This window comes from Argiope bruennichi, chromosome 3, assembly GCF_947563725.1.
Source record: "Argiope bruennichi chromosome 3, qqArgBrue1.1, whole genome shotgun sequence".
Taxonomy (NCBI): domain Eukaryota; kingdom Metazoa; phylum Arthropoda; class Arachnida; order Araneae; family Araneidae; genus Argiope; species Argiope bruennichi.
In genome coordinates this window covers 96,063,872-96,080,863 of record NC_079153.1, presented here as the reverse complement: position 1 = coordinate 96,080,863, position 16,992 = coordinate 96,063,872, and the positions used below count along the sequence as shown (strand labels likewise).

Genomic DNA, 16,992 nt, shown 5'->3' with positions numbered 1-16,992 from the left:
ATTTAGAGAAAAGGTGAGCTGAAATATGTAAACCTTCGTACAGGGTAGAATATATTAGTTTAGAAAGAAGATAATGTAATAAAGTATTTCAAAAGCAGAACCGAATTCCCAAGAATTTTATTAGAATTTCAGAAAGATCATTATAATAGTTTCCGAGAAATATTTTGACGAATTTTAATTTGAATAGTAATTTAATATTTATGAAAATAAATGTAGAGAAAATGTATTACTTAGAAAATTATTTAGATAAGATTTCGTTAGAAGATAAAAACGGATTCTTGGAATGAAATTACATTTAGAAAGTAAAAACATATTTGATGATAATAGAAGAAAATTGATTAAAGAGAAGAGCGAGGATCGATCGGACTGTTTTGATTTTCCTGAAGGAGTGTAAAATTTGATCATGCAGCGTCAATGTAAAAAATATACAAGAACACAATATCAAAATCTTGAGTTACTAATTACAGTAGCAATATTGAAAGATGAATACCATATAATATGAATTAATCTAAGGTTACAAGTTTAGTATTATTAAAGAAGATTTGCATTTCTTAAAAATCAAAGCCACCTACGACTAGCTGTTTCCTCACAGATATTCGTACTATAATTGATTTCAATTATTTTCTCACAAAATATTTATTGTTATGATACCACGTATACTTAAAATCCATGTTTTGTAATAGAATTGACTTATTATAAAGCCAATTTTGTCAATGCAGTGCTCTGCTTATTGTTTATTTGCATTTTCCTTAAGTAGTGGAGTCACATAATGCCACGTTAGCATAAAAAGCATAATTGTTTCTAACGCTGTTATTTTTATTTCTCGCATTATATGCGCTGTAGATCGAAAAAATGATGTTGATCGCATTATGACGCTGTTGCGCAAAAAAAAAAAATGCTTATGATCGCTTAAATGTGATATGTTATTATCTGTTATGTTTTTAAAAATATTTTCATAGATTTCTCAAAATATATAAAAAACTGGAGAAAAATTAAAATGAAATCTACGATCGCTACGACGAGTTATCATGTGAACACATTATTATTTTTTAAATCATTATTTGTCTTAATTAAGTCATTAACCAGTTTAAACCAGTTTGAAACAATCACGAAATATGCTTGTCTGAAATTTGTTCAAATCATACAGCAGATGTCGATTAATATAGTCATTTCAGGATTTAGGAATAATATTAACTAATTGATATTGATAGAATTCGGTTAAATCAACTATATTTTTATTCTATTATAAAGGGGAAAATATATTTAGCCCCTTGAGATCCACAATTAAAAAAAATAAGAAAAATATTTTAAAATTGTTGTTTATTGATTCACTTAAATATTGTTCGTATTTCTATTGATATTTTTTAATTGTTTCATAAAATACTTCACGCTAGGTTTCAAAATAATAAGTAATTTACTCATTCCTGCGTTCGCAGAAATGGTATTCTTCGATACAAGTCGCCGTTGAAGACTGTTAGAAACGTTTTCTGTTTCATTTTTCAGTAGAAAACGTTCACAATTTTTTAAAAAATATTACAAAGAAAATCACACACGCAATGAAATGTTCAATTGTGACGGAATGTTTGACTCTTTTTATTAAGTATTTATGATAGTTAAGAACTTCAATTCTGTCTTTAAAACTCAAATTAGTTTTTCTTTTTTAATCTATGTTTGTAATTCATCACAGGCCACAATGGATTATGGATGTTCAATAGGTTTCAAGTCATATCCGGTGTGTTGGTTGAGGATTTAAATCAATCTTGACCCCTCTATTCCAGACAAAAGAATGTAACCCTATTGCATAAAAAAGATATCTCCCAGATGTTTCTTTACAAGGAGAAAGGAGATTTCACGAACGCCTATCATTAACACTAATTTAATGGGAATAACACAGAAATGAAGGATCAGTAAATTGTCAACTTCGGTTGATTATCAAAAATTGATAACATCAAATGACGTAGTGTTGAAATTAAACGAATATTTTGTATAGCATCAACCTTGATCACATGCAGCATTTTCATGGTATCGAAATACAAACCAGACAAGCCAAAAATGTTATAATTTTATCATATAAATAAAAGCAAAATCAATTTTATGTGCGTTTTCTAATGTTCAGAAATGGTATTTTTACGCAATGATAAATACTGTTAGAATAAAACAAATTATATTTCTAAGTAATAAAAGCAAAATAAAATGCCATCGAGAGCTTCTCTTCGTAAGGCTAGCCAATACTCGTAGCAAGCATACTGCCAAAGCCGTTTAAACCAGAATATTGACTTGTCATTTTTCATCACTTCGAACTTGTAAAGATCATTACCTGAAAGTGACTGTCTTTGTTCTCATGAGACTACACTTCATCGAAAAGCCCCCGACTCTGTCAAATCACTGGGAAAAGAAGATCGATGAAATTTACATGTTATTTTTAAGGTGCTTATTCATGTTTAAAACGTAGTGATTTAAAATTCAAAACTGTCTGTCACCGTGCTGAAATTTCTGAAAATGATGAATTTTACAAATTTTTCCATTTAATTTTTTGATATTTTGATTTTTATTCTTTAATATTTGAATTTATAATTAAGCTTATAAATTGTTCCAATTTTTTGAAAAATTAATTCTGTGATTGTTGTTAAAAACCTTTGAAAAATATAAAATTTAAAGAAATTTTACAGTTGCTTTGTTTATTGATTTTACTACATTTAGACATTAACTTAAATGTTGACATGCGATAGTAGAAATAGAAGGCAAATAAATAGTAAGAATCAATCAAAGAGTGATAGACGAAAAAATTTTTGTTAATGCCAGTATACGAAAAATATTCAAGGAAATTTTTATTCATGATTTTAATCTCCCAAATATATCCACAAATTTTACAGAAAATTTCCTAAGATTTTTCTTGTCTTTCATGGTATAATGTATATTTTTATTGGACTTTTATAGTAACTTTTGGCCGATCTCCTTTATTTCTTTAAGTTATTTTTTGTAACCTTATTTTTCCGCTAAGAGCGTTGTAATCTACATCAGTAAATTCAGCATATTTCATTTTATTATAGGTACACATTACTTCCCTGACTATACGAGACTATGTTTTGAATTTCATAGTCATAGTCAACTCATAAATATTTTGAATTTCATAGTCATAGTCAATTCAGCATAATCACTTTATTATAGGTACAGATTATTTCCCTGATTATACAAGGCTACGTTTTAAATTTAAAGGACTTGTATAATATAAGCAAATTGATAATAGATTGATGATGAATTTGAATGTTTCATATATATCGTTATTAAATACACATATATTTAAGAGCTATAAATATAATATTTGACAAAAGCGTTATTTACATTATGCAATAGACCCTCGGGGGGGCACCTCGAAATAAGGATGAGATGCTTCCGGCATGGTGGTTGGATCTCGCCACCCTGGAGGGTACACTAATAGGTGGGGGATCTGGCTCCTCCCATCGATGACGGGATGTACTTCCTTAGGGCAAGGTTGTACCGTGGCCGGTGACGGCCCTTAGGACTCAACCACAGTTCCCGCCAATGTTGCTGTTGCGGCGGTCCGGTCATTCAATTTTATGGTTTAAATCCGTGTGCCTTCACGCGGGTCGGAGAGTTAGATGGTTGACTATACATTATGCAATTACCTTAAAACTTTGACGAATATTAAATAATAAATTATTAATCAATCATTAATAAAAAAATTACACTAATTTTGGGTAATTTTTATCGCGATGACAAGGGAAAACGTTCAATTAGTATTGCAAGATTTTATTACCCGTAACTTTGTCCAAAATCAAAGATATATAAGTAGCTAACTTCAAATCGCAAATCTGTCATCTCTTTTTAGTAATTTGGAGATTTTTTCGTATGAAAATAAATCATAAGGAGAGAAGCATTGTTTTATTCCTCTGCACTACTTTTTATAGATAAAAAAAGAGAAATAATAACCCTTACTTTGGAGAATCGCTTGATGTAACGATAAAATCGCTAGAAAAATTTTTATCCGTGATACAAAAAAAAGACGAGAAAAAAAAATTCAATAGAAAAAAAAACAATTTTTTTAAGCATCGATTGTCTATACATCAATAAATCAAAAAGAGTTGAGACTATAGCTCGCTAGTTGTCATTATTTTCGAAGGATTATCTGAAGGAGGAAAAAAAATGTAGTTGTTGATACGGAAAAAAATAAGAAATACGGTAGAGATTTCTTTTTCCTGAAAGAATACAAGAAAGGAGAAAAAAAAATTCACGAATCTTTCTCTATAGAGTCTTAAAAAGAAATAACTCTACCCCCCGGAAGTGATGGGTAATATTTTGTCACTATACGTCACAGGAGTTATTTGAAAATTTTCGGCCCGTGTCGACTTAATATGATCCAAAGCAAAATAGGGACCATGCACAAATTTAGACTTGAGAAAACCTTTAGGAGAGTGAAGTGTTTATGTCCCTGCTGAATATATTATATTTTGTAATGAAATACATTAACTTGAAGTTATTCGAAAGATTTGCACCTGAAGTTTGAACTAAAATGAACTATTTCTAAATGTAAATAACATTTTTTTATAATAGCACTATTTCTTTTATTATAACATCTTGTAATTGCTGATGGAATCATTTAATACAAGAGGGAATATTTCATGAGGACCTTAAATTTGAATATTTATAAATTATTAAAATTTAAGGTCCACACGAAGACTAAAACTTTGTATGATTTAATATCCAAGTCAATAATAAGCAATATTTTAATGATACTGTGAGGTTGTTAATGGAATAATATTTTAAATTCGAAAGTTTCCGGCCTGAAGCTGCAGTAAAATGAAGTGAATGGAAATAATGTGTTCCCTCCATAAATAAATGATAATTATTTATAGCAATGATTTCTTTGTAATACTACAAACATCAAATTAGGTGTTCATTCCTTACGACACCTGAAGTAACCGATTCTTGGTTTCTGTACTTACTGCTGTATCAGATGTTGAACAGCAGCGGGCGTAGCTCGTACATACACGTCTTTTTTATATACTTCCTACAATTAGAGATAAAGTAGTTGTATATACATACTAAATACTTTATTTTGGTTTGTGAGGAGACCAGTGATCTTTCCTTTGTATATGCAATTATCATTTATAAATTTCTTGGATTATCTATGAATTTCTTAACGGCAGTTTGGCTTTTTCTTGAATTCATAACGAAACAGATATTACGTTGCAACAATGGATTAACTCTTTGCAAATTGTTGCAAATAAACATTTCCCTAAGGCTTTGAGATATTTTCTAACACAAACAACAACGTAGCTTTTATTGGGATAGTCTAAAGATGTAAAACGCATCTTTGAACTTTCTTGTCCTCTGTGAAGTATATTTTGTATGGGCTTTTGGTATTTATTGCATTTTATTATAAATAAATATTTTACATTTGCTTCATCTTTTCGAATAAGTCTATATGCAACAACGTAGAAAAACACTGCAACAAAAATCTGAATGTCAAACAAAATTGTGGAAGCGTAAAATGCTGATGGAGGCTCTGCAGGATTTCATTTCTTGAATCTGAGATTCATTAACGTTGTTTCTTGCACATTAACATAGTGATTTCCTAAAACTGCAACTAAAAAAACCATTTCATGAATCATTATTGGTGAAGTTTCTTATCTTATACCAATCTAAATCTTTCGGACACTTTTTAAGAGCCAACTTTAAATTAGAGAAACAGGAGGTGCACAATATTAATATAGAATAAAAGTGTTATAGTGTTAAATATAGTGCACAGTAATCTAGTGATTTGATTACGAAGAGATTTTAATTTAATAAAGACTGTAATTTTGATTTCAATTTGAAAGAAATTGTATATTTAATTGGAATTTATATAAATAACGAACATTGAATTTCCATTGTTACTATTGGCTTCCATAATTACTCACTAGCTTTAATAATGAATATCTTTAATAGATAGTTAATAACTAGCGTTTTGATAAAAAATAACCTTTTTCTAGCAATATAGCGGTTGTTGAATACCTGAAAAATATCAGTTCTGTAAATTTGATACGAAAAGAACAGTGCATCTTTGTATGAATCTCTTCTACAGCTGTGTAAGCACAATTTCCACACTCTCAGATGTTAATACAATATTCTTGATTATCGTTCTAAATTACGAATAATCTATTTATATCCATTTCTGTCAACGAATGAATAGCAATGGCACAAGTATTATATGACTGAGTTTGATGCTCGATACTTTCAAATCTCGACTCAATTTCTGACCATTGTTCCGTAAAGTTCATAGCAATTTTTTGAACATATTTTAAAAACATGTTCATGCTATAGTTTCTCGGTCATATTTAGTTTGTTTCCAAATCCACTGGTCCGCCCTAAAACCCATCATTGTTATGTAGAATTTGATTCCGAATAAAGCTTAACTCTTTGCTAAGACACATGCGCATAGCTTTCGATAAATGGATCTATTTATTGAGGTAGAAGAGACATAAGGTAAATGTGCGCATTTTCCCCCCTTTTTGTCATGCCTCGAACTAAATGGCTATTTTATAATTTCGAAACTTTTTTAGAACTGAAAATTTTTAATAATTGTTGTATTTCAATGTATAATTGTTGGATTGCGGTCAGGTTTCTGATAACTGGCTCCAGAGAGGCTCTGAGGTAGCAATTGCCATTTTTTTTTCTCATAAAAGAATCTAATGCGATGATCTTGTTTGTTTGGTATGCTATCTAAAAAAAATTGTGATTAAAATATATCATTAAAATTACAGTACACGAAGACATTTGGACCTAAATCTAGAATATTTTGGACGTAATTCCATCCTGGGATGTAGATTCTCATTAAGAAATAGTCATTGAAACTCTAATTTAAATTAATTAAAAAATAATAAAAGATCTTAATTATTTTTTTATATTTGAATATTAGTATACAATTGATTTTATTTTAATATGGTGATACTATGCGTTTCAGTGCATTATTTTCATCATTTTGAAATTATTTTTCAAATTTACTTTTCAAATAGAAATTTATTTTATTATTAAAATGCATTTCATACTAATTTCCTTTCATGAAATGTTTCATTTGCATGTTTTTGCTAATGTCAATGATACGATAAAAACAAATTATTTTCTTACTTCAAAATATAATTTAAAATAAAATTTAGAAAAATATAATTTAGGGAAATGAATTATTCTTTTACAAAATATAATTTATTTTTAAACATATAATTTAGGGTTTTAATAATATTGTGCTTTTAGGCGATTATCTATCTCTAAAATTACATGATGTAAACAATGATACAAATAGCAACCGCTAAGACATTCAAACCAGACGAAGACAGTCGAAAGCTTGCTCATATTTCGGCTTTGGCTCCAAATTTCAAATCTCTTTTAGTTTTTCCTTTTACTTTTCGGTTAAGATTGATAAAGTAATTAGGAAAAGACTTCGGCAAACCAAATATAAAACCATAGATCCTAAAACCAATGCGAGATATAAGTTTAAACCGTATATTTATTATACGACTTCCTCTTAGTAGCTGCATTGGTTATTTATAAATTTATAACAAAGGTTTCTGTAGTGATTAGATGATAAAAGTTACAACTATTTTCATTTATTAAGTTTATAAAATCAAAGTATAGGCAATTCTTTGTCGTGCAATTGCATTCCGCAAATATATAAATTTACCTAAATTTATATAGTTATAGCAATTATTCTTGCAATATTCTTAAAAAATTAATAATATCCGTAAAGAAAAACCTCTACAACTAACATTTTCTGGTATATCACAACTTGCCTGAACAAAAACGAATAGCTAAGAAAGAATATCCTCTGTTCGATTTCTTATCTGACAAAAACAATGCTGATAAAAGACAATGGAGAAAAAGGCGACAGGACAAAGACTTTGCCTTTAAAAAACATCACACTACTTTTTCCCCACCATCATTTCATCGATAGCAAGAAAAGAGAAAAGAATTCTTCCTCCCGGCAACGTATTTTTCCGACCAGAACTAGCAATAAAGGGTCGTCGAAATCGAAGTGGACCCTGGGCGGCCGAAATAAGGACATAAACAGGAAAGGCCGCCTGTTCTAAAAACCGTCTAATCCTGCTCAGTATTCCATTCTCGGGCGAATTTCGAACGTGACCTTTTGGTCATCGGAACGCCATTTCGAATCTTTTTCTCTATATTTTCCTTTTTTTCTCCTTTATTTTAGTCTTATTTTTTCATCCTTCATACTTTTCAAAGGTTTATGCAATTCTTCCATTGGAGTCTTTTTTTTTATCAACAGAAACGCTGAATAGACGAATTTTTCCAAGCTTAGAAGCATGATGTAGTTCTTGTTTACTTTTTGCTATTGTATTACTGGAAATATTTTAAAATTGAATGGAAAATTCAGAATAGTTTATGAAAAAATAATTATATCAAGGCTATCCCTATTATATTAAGATATATTTTGTTTAATTGTACTCAAATTACAAAAAGTTCCGAATGTGTTGTCGTGTAGTTCTTAAGAGTTAGCGGTTGATAAAATACATCAGAGATATCTGTGCATTTGCTTAAAGGATGGAAAGGATGAAATAGGAACAAATTTCAAAGAAAGAATATAATTTTAATAATTTCATTTGATTGATATTCATGTTTTTACCATCTTTTTTGTTTTGTTTTGTTTTGTTTTGTTGTCGTCGAATTTGATATAATGAAAAAATAAAACAAACTTAAATCTGGCAACCTTTGATTCACATTCTTCTCTTTGCTTGCCAAAATAGATTCGTCTGATTTTATCCAGTTCTTATATAAATCAGATCATTAGAGTCAGACTGTAACAATACTAATCCCAGCACTGTGACTGCGATTATATCGTGCGATACTTATTGCTTAATATCTTTTTCTGTATCAGCATATTAGATGTCAGTGATCAGCAAATATCGGAAGATTTTTATAATTGAGTCATAGTTTTAGTTGTTGTCTTCTATTTTTATTAAACAGGATGTCAAGTTTCAATATTCGGTTAAGACCAAATTTATTTTTGCAATTGTAACTCTGTAGTCACAAGATTTACCCAGGCCGCGGTGGCCTGGTGGTAAAGTCTCGGTTCCGAAACAAGATGATTTCAATTTTAAGACCTAATTCCACAAGAAAAACCCGCCTCTTATGTAAATTTTGTTCAAATTAAATATATAGAGATTAAATTTTCTCTCGATGGTGTGGTGCAGAAATTCGGAGAGGGAGTGCCAGCTCAGGTATCGGTCTCATCATCTCCTGATACCCTCGATTAAAAATTGCAAGATCCATCCGAAAAAAGCTGTAGCGTTGCTTTTAATAATTGAAATTTAATTAAACCATCCTAAAGACGTGATTACATAGTTCTAAAAAAATCCCAGACTTTAGTACAGGAAATCACTGGGAAAATTCCATACAGATAAAGTAATCTGTACTATAATAATTTGTTTGCGCTCCATAGTGAACATTTTCATGATGTATAAGTACATTATTAAATTAAGTACCTATTAATTTTAGAAATAGTAAATTACCTCACCAAATAGGAACAAACTTCAGATAAGAATAAATCGTTTGAAAACTCTCATTATGGAATCAAAAATGATCCCCTAAGGAATGTATGGGATGCGAATCACGTTTTATGCCAGAGAATATTCTATTTGATCTATTACATCATATATAAATTGATTTAATGATAATTATTTCCAAGATGAAGGTACAAAAGAAAATTTTCCTTTATTACTTGATACTTAGTCCTAAATCATAGTAATTTATAAGTACAAAAGAAAACAATTCCATGGTGTAAAAATAATTTAGTAGAAAAAAAAGAGAATCAAGTTTTTTCAAAGTTTCAAAAGGTACATACCAGAATGGCGAAATAAATTGCATAGTATCTTAATAAGAAAGTAAATTCATATATATTTTCCTGAAAAAGCTTAGTTCAATTATTGATTAAAGCTTAGTTCATTTTTATGGATTCTTTTATTATAAAAACATTTCTGTAAAAATTGCTGATTATTTCATTTTTTTCAAAAAAAGATCTTGAAGCGAAGCTGGGAGAAATAATATCTACAAATATTACGAAAAGACAATGTATAATCTGAATTAAAAATAGAGCATTGTAAACTATTTAGTACTTAGCATTGCATATTTAGTACTTAGTTGTAACATTAATACTTAGTATTGCTATTTTAGCATATTAAGTTAGTATTATTGTGCATGCTATTTAGTATTTAACATTGAAATGCTCATATCCTAGTTGTTCATTTGATAAAATTATCCAGAAAAGATGACTTATTGAAAATTTATTAGTACAATTAGTGTTTCATAAAATTTTCGTTAATTCATATTTATAATATAATCAAAGGAATAGTTTCAATATATTTCCCTTGTTAAATAAATTCGAAAATAAGACTCAATGCAAATGAAATAATTTCTTTTTCACACTCCTTCAAAGAAATGTACCCCAAGTCCATTCACTAAGAGAGAAATGTGAACTTTCTTCTATAATTTTAGAATCATTTTTGGTATTCAAGTATTAAATACCGAAATTGAAGAAGAAATACCAGGATAAAAAATAATACCAGAATAAATACCAGAATTGAATCTAATGATATCCATTAAAACAAATAAGAGTATGTAAAATTTTTAATTTTAATGTCATCATTTTTCTTAATTACTCTTATTTTTAAAGGATTTCTAATTCTTTTTATATGCAATACAATATTTGTATGACTTAGACAAAAAAACCAATGGTTTAATATATATATATATATATATATATATATATATATAACAGATATTTATAAATTATAACGATGATAGAATAACACATTTTGTATGCTTTTCTTCATAGAAAATAGTCACTTCTGTAGAATAATAAACTTTGAAATTACAATAACTTCCCTGCATTTGAAAAATAAACTTTATTTTTTATATAATAGATAACAAACGTCATACAAATATCTTATTTATCATATATAATTCATTAGCCTGGGTAACTCTAAACTAAAATTTCTTTTAATAAAGAGAAAGAAAATAAATTATTGGCATTGGTTTCGCTTCTATCTATAGATGTATCAAAAGTGAAACTGAAGACTTCTTAACACTTCCAACTCGGTTTGAAGTCGAAATGCTTTGTTAAGCCATTTTGAAAGCAAAACATAGAAAATATGAATAATTTAACGAAAATGAGCCTGCAATGAAAAAAAAAATATCATTTTCATAGAACTGTGATTCTCTAAGGAGAAACATAAAAATGATAAACATTTTAGAAATACAGATTTTAGTTGATAATTTTAAAATGTATTAAAATTTCAATTTCTGATATTTTTTAACGATTAACATACGCTGATTCATGTTACATAAAATAATTTTGCAACAGATGTTCCAAACGTATTAAAATACTTTGTATAAATGAAATGATTTTGTAAAATTTTATTCACAGCTTTTGATTTAGCAATGACTATATATCTTACTTTCTTAATTAATATGATCTTGCTGTGTTATATGGATATATATTTATTGTTTACGAACAACAAATATATGCCCATACATAATAGTATGATCGGATTTATTGTTATCGCTATATTTATCGTTATAGACAATTATATATCTGATGAATGGACATATAATTTGTTGTTTACTAGGTAATTTGATAATTTTTTATAAAAGCTAATCTTATTACATGCTATAAAATAATTTGTTACATTATTCATTTTATCAATATGAAGCAATGATTTTTTTTAATTCTTCAAGATAATGACATTTTACTTTCTTTCATGAATTATAGATGTGATTGCAAATACCATACAGTTGATATTTAAATACTTATTGCTACCCCAAAAATTATTTATTGATATAATCAAGAATAAAAAAAAACATTTATTCTTTTTAAAAGAATTAAATGATTAAATTTTAAGTTTCCTGTTTTAGTGAATCAAACGCGAGGCTCAGTCATCCATCCGAAATCAGCCTGTCCACTTAGAAAATGGCCTTTTCCCGTAAAGCAAGGAAACTTTCTATCAGATTGCTGGAAAATACTCAAACCAAGCCAAACCTTAAGAAACAGAAGCAGCCAGTGATACTCTTTTAGAGCTAAAGAGAGCTTGAACAAATACGAAAGCAGAGGGAACAATCTCTTCCTCTGAAAAATCTTTAATCCAGATTTCCTATTCGAATCACATAGTTTCCGTGACTCCTATTCTCGCCTGAAGTGGTCTTTCTGTGCCTTACAATCGTCGGGAAAAACCGGAGAAGGGCATTTTTTATTCACTTATTTTTTTTCTTTCTTCTTTCTTCTTTGGTCTCTTTATTCTTTTTATTCTATTTTTTTTTTTTTTTTTTCATCTTGGCTAGGCAGAGCATGAGATTTCTGGCTTTCATCTTTTTCTCTTCACTAACCCAATGGACTCGCGACAGACAGAACAGGGAAAAGTTCGTGGGCGGGAGGTTCTAGTTTCAGGGAAGAAGCCAAAAGTTTTTTTCTCCTGTTTTTATCCTGTTTTCGTTTCCTTCTTGAGATCGTGGGAAGGATGAACCAGAGAGGAGGATGAGGAGGTTAAAGCAAGACGGTAGTGGAGTATTTTCCGGAGTACCTGTTCCTCTCGGCACACACGTGCCACTACACGACCGCAGGTTTGTTTCAGAAATCATTAGATCTCCTCCCCCATTCCTCCCCCTTTTCTGTGGTTTTTCCCGGGAAAAAGGGAGGGTGGAGTATATGACGGAGGGAGGCAAGGGAGGTTTGAAATATTGGATGAGAAGTTTAGGTTCGCTTACCTGATCGTTGAAATAACGAGCACTTCCTCTATCTTCTTTCCTCCCTTTCTACCTGCAAAACGATCGGTGGGGAGGAATGATCGGAATAATTGTTTTCTTCTTTTTAGGTGTGTAACGAGAACAAGGATTTATTTTTATGTGGTGCTGGGATATAATAGGAATCGTGTTTCTGTACTTGAAAATTGGAAGAAAAAAAAATCTCATCAATAATTTACTTCCACTTATTGTTATCACGTAATGCTTACCATAGTACTGTACAGTTTAGTATATTGAGAATTTGTGTTTGTTTATTAAAAATTACTGATTACTTTTTTATAAAAATATTGAATGCATTATGAAAATAATTATTGTTATCAGAATATGAAACAATTACTCATGTTACTTGCTCTTATCAAGATTTCTTTCATAATTGCAAAGTGATTCATAATTTCAAAGTGAAGTTCAAAGTCACTTATCCAATGAAATACGAGGTTTCATGCATTTATCCTAAAACGACTTTTATAATTTTATCCTTGTACATTAATATAATTATAAAATTTATTTTCTCAAGTTTTAGTTTATGGTTACCTCATGGTACAAACCGCAATGGCACTATGTTAAACATAATATTCACATTAAATAGAATATATAATAAAGAAATTTTATATATTCCCTGATTATTGTAACTCATATACAAGAATATTCAGTATAAAATCTGATTAATCTAAATATATTTTCTTACAGTTGTTCGAATTATTACAGTTCATCAAGGTTTCTTTGTACCAATTTTCAAAATTTCAAATTGAAATTCGAAGTCTGTTGCAAGTATTTTTCCAAAATAAGGCTGTTATAATACTGTCCTCGTGTATTAATTTAATTTTAAAATGTAATAAATTTAATTATAAAATACATTTTCCCAAATTTTGTTTTCCTGATAATACAAATCATAATGACACAGTGTTAAACATCATAATACTCAAATTAAATAGAGTATAAAATAAAAAATAATTTATAGATCCTCGATTATTATCACTTATATGCTGGAATATGTGGCATAAAATCCAATACATCTAAATATCTTTTTTTTTTTTTTTGTTTACAAATATTTGAATTATTACATTTTATCAAGGCTTCTTTGTACCAATTTTCAAAACTTCAAAATGAAACTCCAGGTCAGTTGCATGCATTTATCCAATAAAAATGGTTTTTATAATATTTCCTTCGTATGTTAATTAATTTAATTCTAAAGTACTTTTTCCAAGTTTTGGTGTATCATTAACTGATAATACGAATCATAAAAGTGCAATGTGAAAAATTATAATGAACAAGTTAAATGGAATATTCAATAAAGAAATTACATATGTGTCAGTTTATTATATTTCATATTTAAGAATATATGCAATATAAAATTTGATTCATTTAAATACCATTTTGAAGATATTTCGAATTAATATGGTTTGAAATCAGAATATAAGCAAGAAAAATAAATGATATAATTTTCATTTAAATATGCCTTAGGAAGTAAAATTTTTTTTAGAATGAATGTTACATTTGTTTTATTTTAAAGAGTTCTCTGTTTATATGGACTCTGAAAATTAGTGGTTCATTTTAAAACACATTTGAAAGAGATATGATGTAAAAGAGCTGAATGTTAACTTAAACTACATTAACTAATATACTAGAATATGCAATATAAAATATGATTCATGTAAATATAAATTTTACAGTTGCTCAAACTAATACTTTTTAAAAAAAATCGTGATATGAAAAAGAAAAATATATATGATATAATTTGTATTAAAAAAGTATTTTAGGAAGTAAAGAAAATAAATTTTTGAGCACATTGCTACATTTTTTATTTTTATTTTAAAGAACTCTAATTTTATATAAATTCTAGGAATTAGTGAACTCTGGGAATTATTCATTTTAAAATTCATTTAAAATGAATGTGTTGCAATAGCACTGATTTTAACTCAAACTACGTTATAAAAAATGAATACAATTGCAATAATTTAAAATCTTCAGTTAACTTTTAGAAAAGTTAGTTACCCTATTCAGTTAACTCTTATATCCATATATTAATTAATATACATATTCATAACTCATTCAATTTCAAATGCTTGAATCAACTATATCCCAAATTTTGAAATTTGATGTCCCCGATCTGAATTGATAAGTATGTACTAAATTTAATTTTAAAATCGTGTAAGCATCTCATATTTAAGAGAGTCATTAATTTTCAAAATTCTACTCATTAAAATTTCAAGTGTATGGAACTGTCGTATAAGACATGAAAACTTTTGCAATGGACTTTTCTTTGAGAAGAAATTCTGAAGGCATTTAAAATTTTAAATTCGGCTAACATACTTCACTTCATACGAACGACTTTTACTGCTTTTATATCATAATTTTTCTAATATCCCATTTCCTCCATCAAGTATTAAAAATTTCGAATATTAAAACAAAACTATGAGGACTAACTTCAAAACCATTCAGAAAATACATTACCGCATTTCAATAGGGAAAACTTTAATTTTCAAAACTCAACCGTGAGAGTTGCGACTGCATCTCAAAGAATATGCCATTCATTTCCACCAGGCTGAGGCAAAATTGAAATATCTCATAATTTATCGCCCTTCCAATTAAGAAAATTACGGATGTCATTTGCGAGTGAGAGGTTTTGAGATCAGGGTTAAAACTGTTCCTTTTTTTTATTTTCTTTTACTCGTCCATCTTTTCTGTTCTGTTCCCGCAGAAGTAAAGTGCATTCGAAAGCTCTCGGCGAAGCTAATGTAGCATTAGTGAATAAATGATGGCACGGAGCAAACCGCACTTCAAAAGTCCCACTTTCTAGCTTTCCGAGTACCGACGTTTTCCCAAGTGTTGCAATCGAATGACTTTTCTAATTCGTTGCACGACAGGCTGCTCAGGTAATTTCTGCGTTGAAATGCTGAGTAATGTCACTCGCCGTGTTTGGCCACATGGGTGACTTTAAATGAAATGTGTGTGAATTATCTCCAAGAAAAGTTGTTTCTAATCAAGAAGTGGTGTAAAAGACATTTGACTGTAAAATTGAGAGTATTTTTTATGTCTTGTTTGGCCACTTGAAAAAGAATTTCAGGAGGCTATTTGGTTATTGACTCTTTCAATACCAGTTTTTTTTTCTTTTAGAAAATTAAGATAATTTAGGATTCTAATGGGTCAATTAAAGTATAAACAACTATATTCTGTTAATATAAAAACTAAAATTAATTATCGATGTAATTTTTGATGTAGGTCATACGCACCCCAAGGGTCTTTTTAAATGAGACACATGTGTCCCACTGAGGTTGAGATGACCATATAAAATACAGTGAAAAGTTGAGTCTAGTTTTTATAATATTTTAAAACAATTTTATAGCAAGAAAATTCTTACCAATTGCACATTATTCATGGCATGTGTATGTATGCTACATTGCAAAACAGTTTTTGCAGAGTGCAACTTTACTCATGGCACATATGGGTTTTTTTTTGGGTCTCTTTATTACTACTTTATTAAGATGAAGTTAAAAATTACACTAATATATGAATGAAATCACAGAAAACAATTGGGGCATGCACTTCAATAAATTCCCTTACTTATTTCTTTAGATGATTTAAAAATTTCAACGGAAAATATATATCCCGGCTGGGACCAAAGGTTTAAGCAAGACTTTTTTTTAACACTCATTTGCTAAATATTTTACGAATTTTTAATATTGTTTCTCTACGCTGTTAGTTTCATAGTACAGAAAATAATATTACAGATAATTTTAATGAATACCAGGATAATGTACTAAGGTATAAGTGACAATAATGAAGGTTCTGGAAAATACAGTAATTATCGAGATATACTTATTAGAAGTAGGAGTTAAGTGAATCTTCTGGAACAAGAACTAAGAATAACATATGAATCACAGGCAAATATTTATTTTTTTAAATAATCATTCCGTTATTCCATAAAATTCTATTGCAATAGACAATGGTTAAATATTTTATTTCTTATTAAATCTATACCATTTCTTATCAAAGCAATTAACGGTCTATTCTATTTATATTTCTTTGGGTTTCTTTTGTAAATCGATGGGCATTTTTTGACAGAAAAAAATATACATTTTTTTAAGGCTGAAAGTTTTGCTTGATAGAAGCTTTATAAATAAATTAACAGTTATTAGTTTATTGATAAAAAAAAAATCCGAGCAACGAAACGAACTAAATATTAAA

At 28.7% G+C, this 16,992-nt stretch overlaps 1 protein-coding gene across 1 annotated transcript in view; it reads left to right on the top strand.

The window, feature by feature from the left end:
- The window catches only part of LOC129963438 (teneurin-m-like), a 618,667-nt gene that overhangs the window by 138,622 nt on the left and 463,053 nt on the right, over positions 1–16,992 (top strand). The window lies entirely within an intron of this gene.